The sequence below is a fragment of the Diceros bicornis genome, chromosome 4 (assembly GCF_020826845.1).
Source record: "Diceros bicornis minor isolate mBicDic1 chromosome 4, mDicBic1.mat.cur, whole genome shotgun sequence".
NCBI lineage: Eukaryota > Metazoa > Chordata > Mammalia > Perissodactyla > Rhinocerotidae > Diceros > Diceros bicornis.
The window spans coordinates 82,021,139-82,036,467 of NC_080743.1; positions in this window are offsets into that span (position 1 = coordinate 82,021,139).

Here is a 15,329-nt window from a genome sequence, read left to right on the forward strand (position 1 = left end):
ACATCCTCTCCGACACTTGTTTCCTGTCTTGTTAATTATAGCCATTCTGATGGGTGTGAAATGATATCTCATTGTAGTTTTGATTTGCATTTCCCTGATAATTAATGATGCTGAATGTCTTTTCATATGCCTTTGGCCATCTGTGTATCTTCTTTGGAAAAATGTCTGTTCAGGTCTTTTGCCCTTTTTTTTAATTGGGTTATTAGTTTTTTGTTGTTGAGATGCATGAGTTCTTTATATATTTTCGGAGATTAACCCCTTATCAGATGTATGGTTTGCAAATATCTTCTCCCAATTGTTAGGTTGTCTTTTTGTTCTGTTGATGGTTTTCTTTGCTGTGCAGAGACCTCATAATCTTTGATTGGATGTCAGACATTATGAATTTTACCTTGTTGAGTAGTGGATTTTTATATTCCTACAAATATTGTTGGGCTTTGTTCTAGGACAGAGTTGAGTTATTTGAAAACTGTTTGATCCTTTTGGAATTTACTTTTAAAATTTCTTAGGTCAGGCCAATGCAGTATCCAATCTAGAACAAATTATTCCCCATTACTGAGAACAGACCCTTGTGTGTATTCTACCCAATACTCTTTGAATCATGAGGTTTTCCAATCTCGCTGGTGGGGACAGACCTGCTTCCATCCCTGTGTGAGTGTGGACATTGTACCTTTAATCCTTTCCAGTGGTTCTTTCCTCACATGCAAATGCTGGTCAGCACTCAGCTGAATATACAAAGGGGATGCCCTTCAGATCTCTGGAGTTTTCTATGTACAGAGGTCCTTCAAGTACTCTTTCCTGCAAACTCTAGCTGTCTTAGTCTCCCTAGACTTTCAGCTCCATCTCAACTCAGGCAGCCTGCTAGGCTCCACCTTGGTTCCACTGCCATACACCATGACCTGGAAACTCTCTGAAGATGGTAAACTCTCTGAAGGTGGTAAATTGGGACAATTATAGACTCGCCTCCTTTGTTTCTCATGTCTCTGGAATCACTGGCCTTCTTTGCCTGAGAACAAAGTGAAGAATGCTTATAATGCAGTTATCCCAGTGCCTGACAATGCAGCAAGGACTCAATAAAAGTTAAGTATTATTATTACCATTATATTTCTTTGAAGATACAGCTTTGAAAGTTTGAAACTATGTGTATACGCATTGGAGACACAATGCTTTGGAAGAGACAGATAACTAGGAAAGCTTTTTTATTTGTTTGTTTATAGAAGGTCTTTTGTAGCTTCACTAACATCCTGAAATCTAAGTGGGTGGTAGCACTTAAGAATAAGTTTAAGGTCCGCAGAGCACAGTGGTAGGGAAAGATGGGTGACAAAGGAAAGAAATATTTAATGTCTCAAAAGGCATTTTTACTTATACATGTATGTATGTAGAAATACACATTTATCTTCCATAATCCCAGTGTGTCTCTCTACTGTAGTCTCATATAATTGATGACTACATGATTTGGGACAAGGGAGAAATATACATGGGCTTTTCCACTCCTTTTCAATAAAGTTGGATCTCTGTTGAAATCCAGGTCTCTGATCTGGAGACAACGTAGCCCCATGGACAGAAATCTTATTTACACGTTAAAATAAATGAGTCCCTGAAAGTAGACTTTGGCAGGCAGTCAGCAGAGAACATCAAGAATGTAAATTGGGAGAAAGTGACTGAGTTAGGAAGAGGGCATGGCCTAGGATAAGAGTAGGAAGGGTGGGGCAAAAAAGACAGTGATGCTTAAATCAGAGTATAGCCCAGAAATAACAGTATACCCTAGCCTCTTTCCTACTTTTCTTATTAAAAACAGTCTCTATGAGGTTGGAAGGAGCACTGGTCTGTGAATCTAGTCTTGCTTTAGCCTCTAATTGTTTCAATTCTGTCACTCACTTCACATACTAAACAATTTCTAAAATTCATTTCAGCTGTAGCATTCTCTGACAGTCTTTGCTGAAGTTCCCCAGAAAGCCTGAAATGAAGGTCTAGGGTGTGATTCCCAGGGTGCTGGCACAAGGGCTAGGGTGAATGGAAGCAGGAAAAAAGGGCGAGTCAGTATAAGGGTGCATTATCAAGTTGGCCTCTGCTATAAGTTACTGGTTACTTGGTCCCATGGAACTGACTGAAAACCCATATGTTAGTTGTCTCAAGACTGTTTGTGAAGGAGAAAGGAGAGTGGATGGAGTAAAAGGGAATGTACCTACTCATCAGCTCCCATCCTCATTAGTCAAAGACTTACCCCATGAGGCTGAAATAACTCCATACTTTTGGGTCCCACATACATGGGTGCTGATCTGGTTTCCTTGGCATCCTGCTGCAAGACATCAATAGAAAAGCCCAGGGGGCCGGCCCCGTGGCTTAGTGGTTAAGTGGGCGCGCTCTGATACTGGCGGCATGGGTTCGGATCCCGGGCGCGCACCGACGCACCACTTCTCTGGCGATGCTGAGCCGGCGTCCCACATACAGCAACTAGAAGGATGTGCAGCTATGACATACAACTATCTACTGGGGCTTTGGGGGGGAAAAAAGGAGGAGGATTGGCAATAGATGTTAGCTCAGAGCCGGTCTTCCTCTGCAAAAAGAGGAGGATTAGCACGGATGTTAGCTCAGGGCTGATCTCCCTCACAAAAAAAAAAAAAAAAAAAAAGAAAGAAAAGCCCAGGACAGAGATAAGAGACACATAGCAGATGCCTGAGAAAAGACGCTGCCAGGTTGCACCTGCATGAAGCTATTTGGAGCTTGGATCACATCTTGAAGGCATATAAAGACACTGAAGGAATCTAAGCTGAAGAGCAAAAAGATTAGAGTGATACTTCAGCAAACTCACTCAGACAACGAGTGAGAAATGGAATAAGGAAAGTAAATTGGAGAAAAGGACAAAAGTAGAAGTAGACTGCAGTAATAATATTAATGATGTCCTTCAGCTAAGGAAACTGAGACTTGGAGAGTTTAAGCAATTTGCTTAAGGTCAATGTTAATGAGAAGTAGAATCAGGACTTGAACCCAGGCAAGCTGACTCCAAGCCTGTGCCCTTCACTGCTTTGCAATGCTGCCCTTGGGCTCTAAGTTACAAGGGCATGAACTCAAATAACAGCAATGGATAAGACAAGAAGAGATTGTTGGTACGATATCAAAAGTATTTGGTAATTTTCCATTGTTTTTTATGGAAAGATCTACATAGGTAACTCCAAGCAAGCACAAGCCAAAAAACACCCTTTAAAGGCTCTGGGGACAGAGACACGGACAAGAGGAAAAAGCGAAAGTTTTTAGTTTACCAAGAGCCCTGTCCTTGATCTATTCTAGACACTATCCTAGACTTCTTCTAGGAAGTACTAGAAGATCCTAGGAGGTAAGGGATAGGAGTGGAGAAGCCAGGAGCTCCTCTTGGAGATTAATACACAATGGTAGAGCTTGCAGTGACATATGGCAAATTATGGAACATTTCCAGTTTCATGCTAACAATCACCAAATTAGTGCTCAAAGGTCTTTTTACATAGATTCTCATTTTTGCTATATTTGGGGGGAAAAATATGAAAAGGTGACAGATTTTGTGAGTGTGTGTGTGAGGAAGATCAGCCCTGTGCTAACATCTGCCAATCCTCCTCTTTTTCTTTTTTCTTTTTTTGCTGAGGAAGACTGGCCCTGGGCTAACATCCGTGCCCATCTTCCTCCACTTTACATGGGACACCGCCACAGCGTGGCTTGCCAAGCAGTGCATCGGTGCACGCCTGGGGTCCAAACCGGTGAACCCCGGGCCGCTGCAGCGGAGCACACGCAGTTAACCGCTTGCACCAAGATGACAGATTTTTAAAAGTAGCCAGCACATTTATAGCAAAATCAATACTAAAATCCTCTCTTTAATTCAGCTTTCTCCCTTGAAATTCTTCTACCTGCCCTGGAGAAGATAAGATTCTGCTCACTGGTTAAGTAATTTAAGAGATCACCTAGTTAGAAGCATTCATGAAACTAGGCCTGATAAAGCCTAGCTCAGAAAAACACTGCCTTAAAAGAATAAGAGTCCTAAAAATGATTGCTTTGAAGTAGTCTGTACATACACTGCTTTATTGTAAACTGCCTCCCGCAAATCACTAGGTAGTTTGACATTATCCTCAATGATCCTTCCCAAAATGTCCAGTTCTCTATGTAATGAGGCCCAGGATTATTTTATGTTTACGTTAGCACATTTCAACAGGGTAAGTAACTTGCTATTACAACTGAATTCAAAATAGAGTACTTTTGTATCAACGATAATGGTTATACTTGGCACTGCTGTGAAACTAAATATATATATATATAAGTCAGATTATTTTTTCTTCTCTTGTCTTCCTTAAGAAGGCAATAAAAGGACAGAAAGCCATTGTGTTATAACTGGAAAATTAATCACATCAAATATTCTCTTATACTAATCAAGTTATAAGTCTGGAATTGGCTTATATAAAACAGATGTTTACATTCTTGTTCTCCATTGGTACTAATGTCAAGAGAAGAAAGCACAGAATAACTATGTCATGGCGTACTTTGGGGAATGTAACACATTGGTTTTACTTGTTTTAATGAAGCCACGAAGCCTGTGGTCAGCAAGAGGGACAGCCAGAAGGGGGAAAACACCGGAGGCCTGATCTCCTACTCCTTGTATAGGCAAAACTTTTGTCGCCTGTAATGGAATGGGATGTGTGCTGCCTAAGGAAGAGAGAACTGGCTCACAGCAAGTGGGAGAAGATACAGGCAACATGTGTCTGGTAGCTTGTCCAAAGGGAGCCTCCCTTTTGGCTCAGCTGGTGTCCTAGTTCTCCAGGACTCGTGATTCTGGTTTGCATTTCAATTGTGATCTCTCTATCAGGACCTCAGCTATTCACCCTCTCCCAAAATAAAGACCCAGGGACCTACAAGTTGTCCTCATACTACTTGGGGAGAAGTTTTGAAAGCCTAACTGAATGCTTAATGGAGAAAGGAGTCTTGAACCAAGAATGTCTCAGCTTCACGTTCTGAAAATAATGTTGAAGAAATTAAAATTTATCCTCAATGACCCCTCTCCAGATGTCCTCTCAAATCTCCATCCTCTCTCCCAGGTAGCTGCTGTCTCCATAAAGTCAGGGCCCAGGCAACATCACACACCCAGTCTTTTCTGCTCCTGTATCCCAGTTTAAAAGCTGCAAAAGATTTTAGAAATCATTTTCCTACTCTAGGGCCTTCATTTTACAGACAGAAAACTGAGGCCCACAGAGTGACTTGTCCAAGATTTCATGAAATTCTGAAGGAGTGGTCTAAGTATATTTTGGACCTGTAATTATCACTCTTCCATCTCACCAGGTGTACTAGCTAATATTTATTGAGTACTTATTATGTCCCAGGCACTATTTTAAGTGCTTTATGTGTATTAACACATTTAATCACCTTTAATCCTCATTCCAAAACTATAAGGCAGTTAACATAATGGTCGCCATTTCACAGAAGAGGAAAATGAAGACGAAATTCACACAGAGAGGTGAGGTGACCCTGCCTGGTTCTCACAGCTCAGCCTTCTCATCTTTACTTTTATTCTCCTCCTTTGGCCTTCAGTCCATGTTTTTCCTATTATTTTACAGTAAAATTAAAAATTTTAATAATGAAACTTTGAAATACAGAAATATTTTATAGTATGTTTGAAAGTTTTATCGTTAATATAATACATATACTATATTGGCCTTTTCAGGGAAAAAAAAATGATACTACAGTCTCGGTTTCTTTTGCTTTGTGAATTATCCATGAAGCATTCTTTGGCCGTGAATGAGCTTTTCTTGCCCCTAAGCCTATTTCTGAGTTTCCTCTCTCATTATTTATCAACTCAAACGAACTTTATATTTTTCCCATGATGCCATGAATTCCTTAAGAAAAAGGGCTGTGTTTGAGTCATTTTTATAAACACATAGTGCCCAATACACAGTAGGAATTCAATAATGTTTCTTTAATGAATAATGATTAATAATAATGACAGCAATAATAATAACTGCCATCTAATGAGTACTTGAACCATGTTCTTAGCACATAGGTGAGCCCGTGTACATTCAATATTCACAATAACCTTATAGGATAAATATTTCTATAACCATTTTGGAGATAGCAAACTAAACTCAGAACGGCAACAACTTGCCCAAGATCAATTTGGTAGTATGTGGTACAGTCAAGAGTAAAACCCAGGTCTTTCAGGACTCTTTTCAATCCACTCTACTTCCACCATGCAAAATAACTTTATTATTAGCCTGAACATGACATTTCTAGGAAAATAAGTGTTTTGTAAAGAAAGTTTATCTTTCTAAGGCCCAAATATTTATTTAAATTATCTTGCTTATGTGAAACTTACCTTTACTTACCTCCAGATAGAAAATCAAAGAGTTGTAGAAGTGAAGACAATTTAGCAAGACGTAGTTTCAAAAGAAAACAAAAGCAGCTCTAAAAAAAAGGAATAGTTTGAAGGTGTGAATATCTAGCCATTCATCTGTTTATTAGAAGAAAACATCCATAGTGCCTGTGATCAGTTTCTATTAACCATAAGGGGCTATAAAAAAGGGGAAGATCAATGTTCTAATATGGATTTACTTGATACTAAAGAGTATGAAAAGGATTTAGAGTACAATTCAGGTGGTAGATGTAACCCATTTTCTGTTTTCGCCTTTATGATTTTTTTAAAGGATGAATCTTTCTTCTCTTCTTGCAGAACTCCCTCCCATGTCTTCAAAATAGAGATTTGTCTAGAATAGGCTTTGATTATGAAAGTAAAAAGTCCTAGAATTCAGGGAGGGAAAAGACCTTGAAAATCAGAAAACACCTACTATTCTAGACAGCTGGGAATCTGTCCTCATTTTAAACAGAGGAAGAAATTCTAACTTCCCATCTTACATTCCAACGTTCAGTAATTCTCTTTATCAGAGTTACTGATAAACTCTGTATATCAGAGTTTTCCTTTATATTTCTGCTAATACAATTTAAGCCTCTTTCTTCCCGTTTTGTTTTCAGAAGAACTACGGCTGATCACAGCCTTTCACATATTTTTTTCTATATCAATTAAGGAAAAGCAAAAGGTATTTGCTTCAAAAATAATAAACTGGATCCAGGCTTTCTGCCTTTACGTTTTTTTTTTTTTAATACCTTAGTCCTATTCAAATCACATTAATCAAAGTATAATAAATAATTCCAAGTTCCTCTGAAGAAATAAGGGGATATATCATGAAAACTAATCTTCCCTCTTTCTTTCCTTTTTATTTTCAACCTATACTCAACCTAAACTTGATTTTTAAAATCAAGATTTTTTTTGAAATTTTTTAATTAAAAAGAAAGCTAGAGTAATACTGTGGTGATAGATTAGAGTTGGAGACATCAGAATGAACTAAAGTTTGACTTAATATGGATACAGATGGATATGTATAAAAATACAGGGATTTGTATATATGCAGGTTAATATACACACAAGTATTCCCTTGCTCTATCAGCTGAGAGGGCTTAGATGCAATGACACTCCAATAGCAATGAGCACCCTTCGTGACTGAATCTTGGTTTCTAATGGTTATTTCCAATAAAAGAACCAGGGCTCCTTGGAGAAATTGCTGATTCTAAGGCTGGAACAGGGAAGATATGAGATGAGCTTGGAGCATTTTATAGAGCCATAAATGAAAGAAATGCAAAACAAAACACAAAAAGGTACACACATGCACACAAAATAGTATGATATGTCAAGGGGACACAGGAGTCAACTGAAAGAAGTCCCAGTGGTCAAAGCTGGAATAATTCGAGCAACAAAATAACATAATATTGAATTATAATCCAAAGTATAAAATGAATATCCTTAAGTCCATAAGGATACAAATAAATGATACATAAATAAATGAAGGATTCTTCTCCCATGCAGACGAATTCCAAATAATTATGTATATACCCCTACCTCAAGGAGATGAAGCATAAATACCCACCCCTTAAATATGGGCTGCCCGTAGTGACTTGCTCCTCAGGAATACAGTAAAGAAAGGGGGAAAATAGCTTTACAGAGGAGAAATCTGGCCAACACTAACTCCACTAGTGATCAAGCTTAACGTCAACAATAATAAGTCTTGTTGATAGCATGTACTCTTGATATGATGTGATGAGAATAGCATCTGTCATCTTCCCTCCAAGAAACCCCTCAGGACTTCTTGTCAGAGTCTAGAGAAACCTAATGTCAACATGGTATCCTGGATGGGATCTTGAAACAGAAAAAGAGCATAAGGTAAAAATTGAGCAAATATGAATACAGTATGGTTAAGTTTAGTTAATATTTAGTTAACATTGGTCACTAGTTGTAATAAATGTACCATACCAATGAAAGATGTTAATAATAGGGGAAACTGGATATGGGGTAAATGAGAACTTTCTGTTCTATCTTCACCACTTTTCTGTAAATCTAAAACTATTGTAAAATAAAAAAGTTATTTATAAAATAAAATAGTAAAAGTAACCCCAAAACCATTTTTAATGCCATCTTAAATATGATGGTATCAAGAAATACAAATAATTTTTATTAGTCATTTGTCATCCATACAATGAAATGAATTAAATAATTCATGGTAATTCATGAGTGTATTTTACTAATAGAATAAAGTCTTAAACTTAAAAGACAGAACATCTGAAAGAAATTCTATTGGGCCTATTGGAAATCAGACTAAAGGCATTATATAGCATAAATAAACATTGAAAACATACCCTAAAGCAATAATACTACTGTTGCTCATTGCCATATGGCAAATCATTGCCACTCAAGCAAGGCTTAAAAAGTATAGTGTTAGTTACTGAAACATTGAGGGTGGAAGAGAATCATGATTTTTTGTTTCAAAAAACCTATCTATAATAAATTACAACTGCTATCTCAATCAGAACAGCTTGGTAATGAAACCAAAGTTATTAGTATGTATGTCACTTTGTTTGACCATATTTGGTGACAAACTCCAGCCCAATACCAGCTTGCTGCTTTGTAACCATTAGTTAGTGTGAGACAAGAGTGTGTCTAGATCCGCATAAACCTAAAAACTTCCAGGAAAAATTGCTTAAACAGAATGTCTTATTGATGATAGATCAGGCATGTTATTTTCTTATGGAACTTGACCTGTAAATTAACCCAGGAAAGAACCTGAGCAGAGGCAAAGCAAGTCCTCTTATAAATGACTCTAGTGGGAGAACTTTGCTGAGATTTGACGGACAAATTTCAGCAAAATCCTTCCCACTCACACCACAGCTAATCCCAAGTCTCTCGGTAGAGGATTTTCTGTGCTACATTTAAAGCATCTCTACAAATTTCTTTTGCTGTGACTTATAGTTTCGCCAAAGAACTAAACATCAAGAGTGCACCGAAAAAGTTTTCTTCCCATTGGGCCTGTAGTTTATGCCTGAAGGTTGATTTTCTAAACACAAATGCACAATGAATTATTGGAAGCATGAAAACTCATTCAGTCATCCCTAAAGGGCATTCTTTAATGCTAAATATTTGGCTATATGCTAAAATTGACAGTATAAAATTAGAACTATATTTAACAGATGTTGAAAAAATTGACATTACGCCAACTAATTCAGATTCCCAACATTGTTGCTATCATCCCATATAAGGAACAAAAATGATAATAATAATAACATAACTACACACCAAAATTGACAAAATAAGATACAAAGATAACCAGCAGACACATAAGACTCACAATTTGTATTATATTATGAATTCAGCCTAAAAAAAAATCACGTTCTCAGTCTTTCTGACTTTAGTTCTGTCAAGTGGCTCATTTAATTCAACCAGCAATTGATTAACAATACTTTAATTTTCCTGATCTTACTCTTCACAAATCCAGTAGCCAAATATCTTTACCAATATTAAGTAAACCTTCGAACTCTCTTATGGAACATTCAGCAATAGCGTTCATCTTCTACTGATGCAAAGCTATAAGATTAAGCTCATTGACTTAACATTGCCCTAAAATTTGCAGAATGACCAGAAACTACTTTTCAAGATGCTATTGGAAGCATTTAGAGAAACTATGCACAAAAATGATTGCATTCTAAATGAGAGGGAAGAGTGAGGAGTTTTCATGCTACCCTCAGCCCCCATCCCAACCCATGCGTGTATATATTTGATCAGCATTTATTTACTCATAAGTCATTCAGTGAATAGTCATGGAGAACTTTCTATATGCTAGACACTAGGGAAATACCATAAAGAGATGGTAACCCTCCAGTTGCATTATAATCAGCAAATATCTACACTTTTTGTGGCAATATAAATAAACAATTCTTATCAGAGATGTTGGAATTTTAATAATCAACATTACCACTTAAAGATCTTTGCTTCTACTATGTTACTAGTCTTATTTTCCTGGAAAAAAAATTTATAGCCTAAGATGTCGACTAAACAGCTATTTTATACTTAATGGTTTAGAATCAGTAGAGGTATTAGGAGAGTGTGGAAGCTAATATTGCCCTCTGCTGGCAGATCCCTCAAGTAAAAAGCATTGTGTTTTGCCATTTTACCTTATTCCTCAGTCTTTGGGGATACATTTTGACATTAAGAGATTAGAGTTTGCTTCTTATAAGTAATATTTGGAATTCCTTCTGAAAAAAAGTCCAAAATGTCTAGGCAATGATGATAAGTACAGTTAGCACCAACCAAAATAAATACTTTTTCAAATATAGCTCTAACCACATAACGTGAAGACATTGTCTTACAGCATAGTGGTTCATAATTCAGGGATATCTTAATCTCATTTTTTTGAAGCTGAATCTAATTATCCAGGAATCTCCAGGCTCCTGCAAACTAGATAGCTCTCAAATTTGAGTAGTCTTTGTGAGCCCGTGCAACAGACAATTATGCCTCTCTTTTCACCACTAAAGTGTATGAATTCACTCCAGTTAAAACTTCAGATGCAGTATGAGATTTGGGGATGTGACTGTCTCAAGATATTTGTATAAACTCTTAGTTTTAGATGATCCTATGTTAACAGATTGAGAGGCTTTATGAAATAAAACGCCTTGTTAGTTAAAAGATTTGAATCACGCTTGGGAGTTGTTTCCAACATTCTTTAATGAGTTTTTCTTTTTTGGTAAATATAGATGGATACAAGAAGCTTCTGTTGTGAGCAAGTGTTCTCTTATTTCATCTTTGTATTTCGAGTACTTAGCACAGTGTCCCATATATAATACATATTTAAGGAAGGCTTGTTGAATGAATAAATGAATTAGCTTATTCCATTCACTATGTTTAATCAAATTAGACTTTATTTCTCAAAAAAAAATGCTTAGGGTAGAATGTAGCATGGCATGTAGGAAGAACATATGCTTTGGAGTTGGACAGACTTGGATTTAAATCCCAGTTTTGATATCCAGATGTGTGGTAGGAAAGCTACCTAAGCTCTCTGAGCTGCAGCTTTCTCATCTGTAAAATAAGAAGCATAACACTTTCTTTCTGTGTTGTTGTAGGGATTACATGAGATTAAAATATATAAAGTGTCTGGTCCAAAATGAGTATTCAAAAATTTAATTCTCTTTTCTTTCCTTTCAGGTAAATTGCTCATTCCTTTCTTTTTAATCAGGACTCTAGAACAAATTTAGCTCAAATCCATTTTGAGAAGAGAAGAAAGAGAATGTGTTTAATCTAAACACAATTTGTTTAAATTTTCAAACTTTTCTCCATCAGGATTAAGAATATGTATATACAAGCTTCCATATTTTGCCTGCTTTAGAGCTTCTACTGACTTCAAAAGAGGTTACCTACACTGGAAAAGGCACTAGGGGAATTTATTTTACTTACCATCATTTTCCAATTAAGTAAAATGGAGAAATCATGACATCTTCCATTAGATTAATGATTTACAGGTTTCAAAACACTTTAATCTGTAATCTCTCACATCACTCTCACATTAGTCCCTATTTTAAAGCTAAGGAAACTGAGAGGAGAAAAAAGGGGGCTGCCAAATGTGGGGAATAAAACCAGAAGCCCTGTGTTCTGACTTGTTCAGGCATCATTCCCCACCCACCTGGGACGTGTTGCATCACATGTTCTCATCAGGAGCTGCCATTACATGCTCACCAGTGCCCCCCACCCTTCACTTTGGGCATTGCATCCTGGAGCCAAGCCCTCTCTTGCTGCCAATGGGATTGTGGTCTACTAGTTAAAGGAGACAACCAAGTCATGCGTCCTGAAGCGCTTTTTTTTTTTTTTTTCCTCAGTGACTCACAATGAGACATGTGGTTAGTTGTTTGGAATTAACTACTTTTCCAGCGTTTTACAAAGCCTAAATGCCCTCGGTGGTATTTTTAACAATTCTAAGGAAGTTCTCAGTTTATTTTCAACGTTAAAGATGCTACAACAAGAGTGAGCAGAATGGAAAAGTTGAAGCCCTTGTTGGTAGGGCTACAGACTCAGAGTCTCCATTAGAAACAGCTGTGCCTGTAAGTTTTCTTCTGTGATACATTTATTGACATTCTTGTTGTGTTGCCAGTGCTAGCTGGTGGCCAGCTGTTCTCATCAGATTTTAATTAAAAAAGCTACCAAACCATCAAGAATATTCTGTGTAAAGATGTGCAACACCTGTTGGCTGCTGTTCCTGTACCAGATCTATCTCTATGTCTGGACCTTAACAATATAATTCATTCTTACCCTTGTTGCCCCACATCCAAAATAATGTGTATTAAGCTGACATCCCTGTACCTTTAAGGGAATTTTATCACCCTGAAATTATATGCAAAATTGGGTATGTATATTCTTATGAAGAGAAGGCTCATACTTGCAACAGATTTTCAAATGCATCCATTATTCAGAAAAGGGGTAAAGAAGATTGACTATAGATAGGTACCCCTCTATATTAATTTTTAGTGGAAAAAAATAATAGTTTCTTGTCTTAAAAACCTCAATCAACAATGGGAGACTTCTCAGGGTAAGTTAAAGACTAAATAAAGTAGGGATAAAACATGGGAAAGGAAAGTTAAGTAGAAATAGTATATCTGTTAACAGGCAATAGAGGATGATTCACTTGAAAAGAGTAGGTTAGAAAATAGAAACTTTACTACCATAATTTTACCTCAGTCAACATATTAACAGTAGGCATATATATCAACTTCTGGAAAAGGCTCTCAGGGAGGCAAAAGTCATCTTTCAAGTTTATAAGCTCATGCCATGTCCAAAAAGAAAGTACATACCTAATTTTAATACATAATGATTTATAAATCAACAGATTATAATTTGCCAATATTCACTGCTTTTCTCTGCTCACTTTCCCAATGGCCAAGAAAAGCAGTCAGTTCCAAGCCATTATCCATCTTGCTTCTCTATCATAGTATAGAAAGGGTTACGAAGTTCTGAATTTGCCTTACAATCACCAAAATGTGACATGGTTCCTTTGCTCCCCACTTCCCTCATCCTCTTCCCCCACAAAAACAGAGAAAAAATAATAATATTAAGAATAGACTTTCTCTAGGGACAGAGAAGTAAGCCCAGGACTGACTTACATAATAATTGAAGAACTATCCTTGAATGTGTGGCAACAATTTCTACAGCCTCACCATTTCCACCTTCTTTATATTACTTCTGTTTCCTTTCTCTTAAGAATCTCTCAATGACTGATTGCTTCTAAGAAGCCCTAAGAAAACCACTCTGTCACTACAGCCGTCCCAAATCCAACGCTTCTCACCACCTACAATTTGGCGAAGTCTTTGAGAAGAGAAATAACAGGAGTAAGGAAAGAGAACCATGAAAACCTTTATTGTTTTTTCTCCCTCTTCCACTCTGAAAGAAAAAAGAAATTGTTAGATAAGAGATAGGCAGACAAGGAAACAGCAGCAAAATGCACACACATACACATATAGCATAATGGGCAAAATTTCGGTTGAAAAGAATAACTGAATGGTAAAATGAAGCCCATGTTAGTAACAAAATGACAGTTCTAGCACTTAGTTTTAGGAAAAAGTTACACTTGGCTTACTTCTAGTAAAAATCTCAACTTGTTATCCCTATAGATTTATTAGCACAATAATGGAGCATAACCAGGCAGTAAAAAGTTACTGCTTTGAAGAAAAAAAGTTGGTTCTACCATAAAATTTGTAAACTTTGTTTCTTCAGTGCCTGAGGCACTGTTTCCAGAAGTTTTTTTTTAGCCTAGTATTATGTGCACATACAGAATATCAAAACAAAACTTGAAGTGGGAAATTTAATAAGGTTAATTTTTTTAAAGAAAACTAGCTTTAATGTGAGATGCATGCTGGTCCTCTCTCTAAGGTTTATTCCAACAGCAGTAAAAATATTCACATTTACTATGTGGTCCAGGACAAGTTAATAATTAGTTCTGAGTCCTACCATATTTCTATATTATGTCAAATCTAACAAATTTCAGTCAAGATTTAAACAAAATTCATTAAGTGTTTTAGGACTTGCTGAAATTCGATCTCCTCCGCAAAGACTTGCCTCAGTAATGTGGCGATTTCCTGCCCTCTTATCCTATCCTTGTCTTCTCAATATAACATTCATAAATCTGATGCCACTCTCTGCACTTTTAGGGAAATGATGGAGCTTTGCCAGAAGACCAAAGATAGGCAAAGCCCTGATTTTCAAAGGAGTTCGGGACAGGAAAAACACAAGTATAAGGTCTTTGAAGTTAAAGGCTATATCTTATTTCCTTTTTTATTGCCAGCACCTAGTAAAGGGTCTGTAACATAAATGAATTAATGAATGAATGAAATCAATTCAAATAGATTCTGAAAACCATAGACTGGAAAATATAACATCTACCTTCTCTTGAAATGAGAAATAGGTAGATGAATTGTGGCCCCTTAGAAAGGAAGAAAGACTGGATTCACTAAAAACAAAGCATGCCAGGCTAACCCCACCAGGATTTTATTCTTTGCTCTGTGCTGTTCAGCTTGGACCAAAACATAATCAGCATACTAATCAAATTTGTGAATGTTACAAAATTGGTGAGGACCATTAATACACTAGATAACAGAATGGAGATTCGACTTTACCTCAAAGATCTGAAAATGGACTGAAAGCCATCTATTTGAAATTTTAACAAAAACAAATGTAAATGACTATCTTTAGATTCATCAAAACAATTAAAAAATTTAAGATGAGAGAATCTGGACTCAATGGTAGGAAAAATGTGGTATGGTATGGTATGGCATGAAAAAATAAAGCAAAGGTTTCAAGTGACCACAGCTCAGTATAAGCCAATGATGTGAGATGGATACTAAAAAATTACTGTAAATTTTAGTATTGATAGAAATATCCTATACAGATCATAAAAGGAAATAGTCCACTGTATTCTGCATTAGACAGAATCCATTTTTGCCCTCTGTTGTGACACTCTAAG